The sequence below is a fragment of the Lipotes vexillifer genome, unplaced genomic scaffold, assembly GCF_000442215.2.
Source record: "Lipotes vexillifer unplaced genomic scaffold, Lipotes_vexillifer_v1.1 scaffold607, whole genome shotgun sequence".
Taxonomy (NCBI): domain Eukaryota; kingdom Metazoa; phylum Chordata; class Mammalia; order Artiodactyla; family Lipotidae; genus Lipotes; species Lipotes vexillifer.
Window position 1 is genome coordinate 955,858 of NW_006783829.1, and position 7,892 is coordinate 963,749.

Sequence of the window (7,892 nt, forward strand, 5' to 3'; positions counted from 1 at the left end):
GCAGGAATGGGAGCTAACTGCTGATTTTCCATTCAGCAAACCCAGACAAGCCGCTGAAGCCCTGCACCTAAGGCTTCAGTGATGGCAGGAGGTGACAAGGTGATCTGTCATCCCAAGCCTTGGAGAAGCAGAAGGATGAAGTGGGATGGGCACAGTCTTTGAACTCAGACGTGGGTTTGAATCCAGCTCCAGCTTTGAGAGCTTGGGTAAACTAACTCACCTTTCTGAGACTTGCTTTGCTCAGCTGTCAAATGGAAAGATGAATACCTATTCCAGCATGCTGTAGAAATTAATGAAATAATATATGTAAAGCCCATTCTAGACTTGAGAGCAGTGCCTTGGATGGTACTTAGTAGATATCCCCTCAAAATTTCCTCTCTTTTTCTCCTTTCCATTAATGTTTCTTTTCCTTCCTTTCCTAGTTTTGGGGCAGAAATGGCCAATTTTTTTAATCTTCTGACTTCAAATCTTCAAAATAGGACAGCAGTGCCATAAGCCAAGACCCACCAAGTTGATGAGTAGAATAATTTTCTCCTTTTTCCATTTTGTGTCTTCAAAAAAATCAAAAATATAGACATATATAAACAACCACATACATAAACTTATAAATGAAGACAATCTCTACATTGTCCCTTGGTCCTGAGGTAGATAGATGATAGATAGATAGATGGATAATAGAGCTTCTTTCAAGAGCTTCTTTCAACTTTTATTTTTTCCTTTTGGTCTTGCTTTTATGCTGTGAATGTAACATTTACTAATTAGCAGATCAGCCAGGTCATGAAACGTTTATTAACAGCTCATACCACCATGTTAAATGTTGTTTCCTTTGATATTTTCAGTTAGGACCCTTGACTTGCACAGTGTAACTGCATTCTTACACCAATGATGAAGGCTAGGAAGTGGAAATAACAGAGCCAGGACTAAGGTGAGGCCAGAAAGGTACTTACATTGGGCACAAAATGTAAAGGGGTGACCAAAAACTCAGTAATCAAGATAAACAATATTTTAATGCAATATTTTAAAAAATTAAATTAATGCAAAAAATCCATGATGAATAAAACCTCAAAATTTTAAATAAAGACAGAAACCAACCCTGCAATTACATGACTCTGCCTCCCTAAGCTCACCCTGATCTAGGTCCTGGGTAGACGCTGCATCTGAAATCAGGAGCTGGGGTTCTGGTCTTCGTTCTTACACTACTTAGCTCAGGCGAGTCACTGAACCTCTCTGGTTCTCAGTCTCCTCATCTTGTTTCACTTAAAAGTCTGATTAAAAAATTTCCAGTGAACTTCTGAACTTGAAAATTCTATGATTTTCTATAATGTGAAGCTGCATGACTGGGGCATCAGCAATGACTCAAGAGGACAAGATTCATTCACTGTCAGTCATTCAATCCAAAAATGAATTACAATCAATCCAATCAATTGCTATGTGACAAGCACTATGAAAGGTGCTGAAAATGCAAAGTTGAGGACAATAGAAATACATAGAAAGGGAAGCCAACCCTACTTACTGCTAAAAGGTCAGGACAACCTTCCCTTGGAAGTGACTTTGACCTAAAGGACCAAAGGAGTTAGGCAGGGGAAGGCAAGGAGGAAATTCCAGAAAGAGAGAACAGCATGGCCAAAGACCAAAAGGTGAGAAAGAAAAATCTCAGTTGGGGAAATGTAATAAATTTAATCTGGCTGAAACATAAATAGGATGGATGAAACAAGCAAACAAAAATCAGTCTTTGATTACAGAGCAATAATAAAAGTATTTGGCAGAGTGTAATGCAAAAAGCACTGGGTTATGTTCAAACCTAAGCTCTAGTCACTGACCTGTTGCCAACTAGCTAGATGATGGAGCTTCCATATCCACTGGGGATTCTATTTTAGAACACAGTACAAACTTTTCTAAGAAGGAGAAAGGCTTCTAACTCTCAAAGAATGATGCAAACCTCACATTTGAGATATTTAAAGTTTACATCCCCCAGTACCAAAGCAGTGCTGTAATTAATACATGTAGTCACTTCCCTGAAAACAACTTGCTAAACAGCTAAGTACCTGTTGTGTGATGAACTGAGGCTGAAGAATGAGAGGACCAGCCTAAGGCAAGCAAACTTTCATCTTCCCAGACAGGCACAAGGAGGAGGCAACTAGGCAAATGTTATAGGCAGACACACCTAGGCTTATGACGGTAGAGTTGGTCTGCCCCTGCATGTTTATGTTGGTTGATTTAATTCCTGCACTTATGAAAACAGGATTAGAGCCAGCTATTTATTGACCAACCAAAATAATTTTTTAAACAAACACTGAGGCACACAACCGCTAGAGTCCTGAAAATAAAGTCAAAATTTTATTCTTAACCTGACTGTTGTCACACACAATACCTACCATTTACTGAGCACTTACTCTGTGCCAAGATTTACAAATGTTAACTCATATAATGCCCACAGTTCTATGTGATGTGTTAAGATGGTTATCTCCGTCTTAAGAGCAAGAGTAATTTGAGGCACAGAGAAGTAAACTGTGTGCCCAAAGCTGCATAGTTGATAAGCAGCAGAGCCAAAATTCAAATAGAACCTATCTAGCCCCAGAGTCTGCACCCTTGGCCACTGTGCTACACAGACAAGGTTCATCATCTACACGTCCCAGTGACACCTTAGCGCGCGGCACTCAGAGGCTCCTTATGTTTCCAGGACTCTCAAAGATCTGAGCTCTCTGTGCTTTGGTAAGCACCTCCGTCATTTAGTTCTGGGGGAGAAGAGCATGAATCCATCTTTCCACGCTCTGGGAGAGAGGCATCCTTTCTCCACCATCTCTTCTCTCCTGCTCTCATTTCCCACATGTTTTTCTCCTCAGACACCGGCTCTACCCATCTGCTCCCCATTGATAAAAACTGCATTTGAGGCTCGCTGTTCCTTCCCCCTATGGTATCCTAGCTCCTTCCCCCACCCGAACTCATAAATGACTGACAGGAAAGTCTTGCCTGGATCTTCGTACCTCCCGTTCCCCACTGAATTCCCTGAGATACGGCTTCTGAGCATGTGCTGTACTAAAACTGCTTTCTCGATGCTCACCAGGAAACTCCTTTTCATTGCCTTTTTTTTTTTTTTTCCAGTTCCCTACTTTCAATCTTTTCAACCTCTCTGCACTTAAAATCATCCTGGTAATTTATACCTTGGATGCGGAGAAGGAGTTTGTAGGATTATTAAAATGGGCTTGGTGACCTGGTTCTGCCACTTCCCGGTCTGGTAATTTTGGACAAGCTATTGGAATCTCTCTGTCTGGGCTGCCTTGGCTGTCAAATGGAGAAGAGAACTGCAGGTGGTGTGGGGATTGAATGAGATTCCACATGTAGGCACTCACACAAGGCCTGGCACATAGGTAGGATTGCTTCTGTGAAATCTGACCACTCCTCATGATTCTCTGAGGCCTTTACTTTCACTCCAGTTTCTTCCCATATTGTCTGAGTATTCTACGGTACCCGTTTCTCTCCTTAACCCCTATATTTTGCTAAATGCTGAGATTTAGTCTTTGGCTCTATGGTCCCCTGCTCCCCATCCTCTCCCTTAATCAAAACAGTAGTTGGTATTTACTGTGAAATCACTACATGCTGGAATCTGTACTATGTGCTTTCCAGGATGTTCCAGTGTTACCCCAAAATCAGTTCCCCACAAAACAGCATTGAGCCTTTCACTTTTCTGAGCTAACCTTTCTCCTCATTCCTCTGCCACCCTTCATCCAGCTACCAAAGTTCAAACCCAAAGTGCTATCTTTGGTACCCCTCTTTTACCCCTGTAGTCAACCTGAAACAAATTCTCATGTTTTATCCATTCTGAAATCTCTTATTGGGATTTTAAGATGGCAACTCAACAAGCTGAAGCTGTACATTTAAGATTTTCCACTTCCAAAAAAATTAAGAAACAACAAAAAAATTATTTTTTGCACTGACAAAAAAAAAAAAAAAAAAAAAATTTTTTTTTGCCCTAAAAAAAAAAAAAAAAAAAAATTTTTTTTTGCCCTAAAAAAAAAAAAAAAAAAAAATTTTTTTTTGCCCTAAAAAAAAAAAAAAAAAAAAATTTTTTTTTGCCCTAAAAAAAAAAAAAAAAAAAAATTTTTTTTTGCCCTAAAAAAAAAAAAAAAAAAAAATTTTTTTTTGCCCTAAAAAAAAAAAAAAAAAAAAATTTTTTTTTGCCCTAAAAAAAAAAAAAAAAAAAAATTTTTTTTTGCCCTAAAAAAAAAAAAAAAAAAAAATTTTTTTTTGCCCTAAAAAAAAAAAAAAAAAAAAATTTTTTTTTGCCCTAAAAAAAAAAAAAAAAAAAAATTATTTTTTGCACTGACAAAAAAAAAAAAAAAAAAAAAAAGATTGGAACTCAATACACTCAGGTTTGGCTCAGTAAGGGACCCAGTTCCTAGGGCTGCATGTTTGAAAATGGGAACATGGGTGGTCTGGCCCTTATCTCAGGATGCCAAGATGCTACGAGCTCTTTAAATGAGACACTGTGGCTTCCAAACTCCCAGGCCACAGATTATCTTAAAAGTTTGAGCAAAGCATATGAAATCAGGACGTTCTGACAAGTAAGGGGGGAGAAAAAGAGAATTCACATTTACTGCCAGCTTACTATGAATCAGGAACTGTGCTAAATGCTGTTGCTACCAAGATGAGCCAATAATATAATTTTTAGATATAACAAATGTGATGTCACAATGTTGCTTTCTTAATGGCACTTCACAGGACAGTTTTTCATAAAGGCAGTTTTCCTGGGTCATTTTGTCACTGATCTCCCGAATGCTGATCACCTTGGAGAAACGGAAGCCATGATTTAGCTGCTACTGTTCTAATGCAGGAATCATTGCTTCATGACTGGATTTCCTCATTCATTAATTTAATCATTCATTCCACAAATATTTATTGAGTCCCTATTCTGTACCAAGCCTGTAATGAATGCTGGAGATGCAGCTGTGAATGTCTTTCCTTCCAAACACAGGAAAGAGAGCTACGCAAGTGAATTCTAGAAAAGTAGAGGGTAGTATGGGAACACACAGAGGAGGCCTCTTAGATTAGCAAGGTTGACTTTCTCACTTGTTTCCCGGACATATCTTCTCCTCTCCACCCCCATTGCCACCATCCTCATCATTTCACGCCTGTATTTCCACAATAAGCTCCTTGCCTCCAGTCTCACCGCCTCCAATCCATCCTCCACACTGTGGTCACAGCTATCTTTCTCTGATGCAAATCTGATTATGTCTCAAACTCTCCCAACCTGCAAACTCTTTCCCAGCCTTTCAGATAAAACTGAAGCTCCTTTGCTTGGGATATTTCCATTCACAGTTGATCTCTGCTTATTTCTCTGGCCTGATGGTTTGCTACTCCACAGAGCTAAGAACCCACACCTCTCACTTCAGCCACACAGAACAACTTCCAGTTCTCAGATAGCTTCTTTTCTGCCTGGAAAGCCCTTCTCTTCTTGTCTTTCAAGACTTAGGTCACCTCAACCACCCTAAGAAACCTTCTTGATCTTCTTAATCTCCTTTAGGTGGATGCCCTCCCTTTGTGCTTCCATAGCATCTTGGGCATATCCCTATCCAAACACTTACTCCACAGCATTAGTTGTTAATTAGTGTCACCTAGCTGCTGTTCATTTCTGTATCCACACTCTAGTACCCTGTGCTCTAGCCACGTGGGACGGCTCATAGTTACCCTAACTCATTAGGCACACTCACGTTTCCTCTGTTGGAATGTCCTTTCTATCCTTATCTACCTGTTAAAAACTATTCACTTTTCAAAAATATCTCAAAGACCGTCTGGTCAAATCCCATAGGGGAAGAAAAAAAATCACTTACATGTCTACTATTTGCACTTGATTTACCCTACAACTATAACAGTTAATCAGACTGCATCATAGTTAGCTAAATACCTGTTTCCCCATCCTTGAAAGCTCAGACTATTTTTTACTTCCTTGTGTTTTTCTTTCTCCAGACTCCAGCACATAGTAAGTGCTGATGTGTGTTTTCTGAATGTTGAGAAAAGGCCAGGAGGGAGAATGGAATATATGCCATGCATGTTAAGAGCTCACAGGACAGTACAAACCTATCTTACTCTCTAGTTATTTCATATGTGTTAATTCTGTATTGACAACTAGATTATAAACACTTTAGGGGCCAGAACAATGTTATACATTATTATATGAACTTCGATGCTAAATATGGGATAGCTGGTCAATAAAAACTTGAAAATAGACTCTGAATATAATCAAAATGAATTGAACTTGCAGATGTAGGAAGAGGAAATACATCATAAAGAAAGAAAATAGAGCTCTAGTAAAAAGCAAAAAAAAAAATCTTAATCTTTTCTTGCCAAGATTTGCATTGAAAATGATGTGAATATTCACGATGCAATAAAAAGGGACATATGCTGACAATTATATTTAAACCCCCACTAGGCCAATTTCAACTTGAAAATATTTCTGGATAGGTCTTTACTTCACCAGTTGTTTGAAAAAAGAAAAAAAAAAAACTTCAGATTTCCATCTTACTGAATGCTTTTTAAAAATTATAAAAGTGAAGCTGTTTTAATAATATGCATCCCTTTCCAATTCCCCTCTTTTTTTTTTTTTTTTTCTTTTCTCAATAACTTCTTCACCTTTGGCAATGTTGACTTACGAGTCAAGGTCTCTCTCATAAGTGAACTTTCTTAATTAACCTCATGTACATCATGCTTTCTCCCACTTAAAAGAAGTTACAAAATGTTTAAAATTAAAAAAGGTCCCCAGAGCAGCAGTGAGATGGCCTCTGCAAGTCATCTTAAAGTGAAGAGAATACTCCCTGGCAACCCATAGTCACAAGTACTGGATCTGAGCTTCTAGTGTTTCCTTCTGTCAGCATCAACTTGGCTTACAGGCTCCCCACACACACGTCTCTTACAAATTCAAGCCTCTTAAGGTACAGAACCCACCCACCCCCCAAATATACCTGTCTGCCTACCCCACCTTCCAGGTGTGAACAAAACGCCAAAACAGAATTGAACATGGTATTTCCTAGACTTACAGAACTAATTTGTGATTGTGCTCAAGGTTAGCTCAGGAATAGTCAAGTCTTCTATTCTCCAGATGTGACGTTCCAGAAATCTCCAAATTAGAGTCTCACCCGATGAATAAAAGCCACCAAACACAGGAGAAGTAAGAGAAGGGGTAGAGGAATTCAGTGAAGGTTGCAAGGGTACCTTGCTTCCCACTCAACCTCTTCTCGCCTCAATTGGCCTCTAGCGGCTCCTCTCCTAAATAGCCATCATCTGGCCCTCTTCCAATCCCCTTTGTCCCAGTCCTGGACTCCTCACACGCTGACCAGGCTCTGCTGTTTCAAAGGACTATTAGATTTGAGGCGATTCCCAGGTGCCAGCAGGCGCTCCGCACTCTGAGACCCCACCCCAATGCAACTGGCATTTTAGGGAATCCTTGTCTCGGGACCTCTTCCCTGGGACCGAAGAGAGATTCAGAACGGTGCCTGTCCACCAGCTAGATACCAGGCTGCAGAGAATCTCTCCCACGAAAGAGGTTAAAAGGGAATACGGTATCCCCACAAAGAAAAATAACCCAGAATCCTCCACATATTCCACATGTTTGTGTCATAAAACCCCGGGGCAAAAATAAAGCCCCAGCCACGCCACAGCAGCCCAGCCCAGCTCCCAAGGCTGCCGCCTCGGTGTGCGTGAAGACAGCACCTTCCCGAGGGAGGAGAGATCCCGGCGCCCAGCGTTTCCAGAAGGTGATTATGGCAAAGCCTTTTAGTAACTCATCACTCATCCCCGCACTGGCCCGAGCCTCCCCCCGGCTCCCGTGGCACGGGTGCTGAATGAGAAAGCCAGAGGCTGCCCCTCCAATTCTCCAGGCGACACCCGCCCCCCCCCCC

General features: G+C 40.5%; 1 protein-coding gene across 2 annotated transcripts in view; it reads right to left on the minus strand.

The window, feature by feature from the left end:
* The window catches only part of PLPPR1 (phospholipid phosphatase related 1), a 270,599-nt gene that overhangs the window by 261,672 nt on the left and 1,035 nt on the right, over positions 1–7,892 (minus strand). The gene's annotated exons all lie outside the window — the stretch shown is intronic.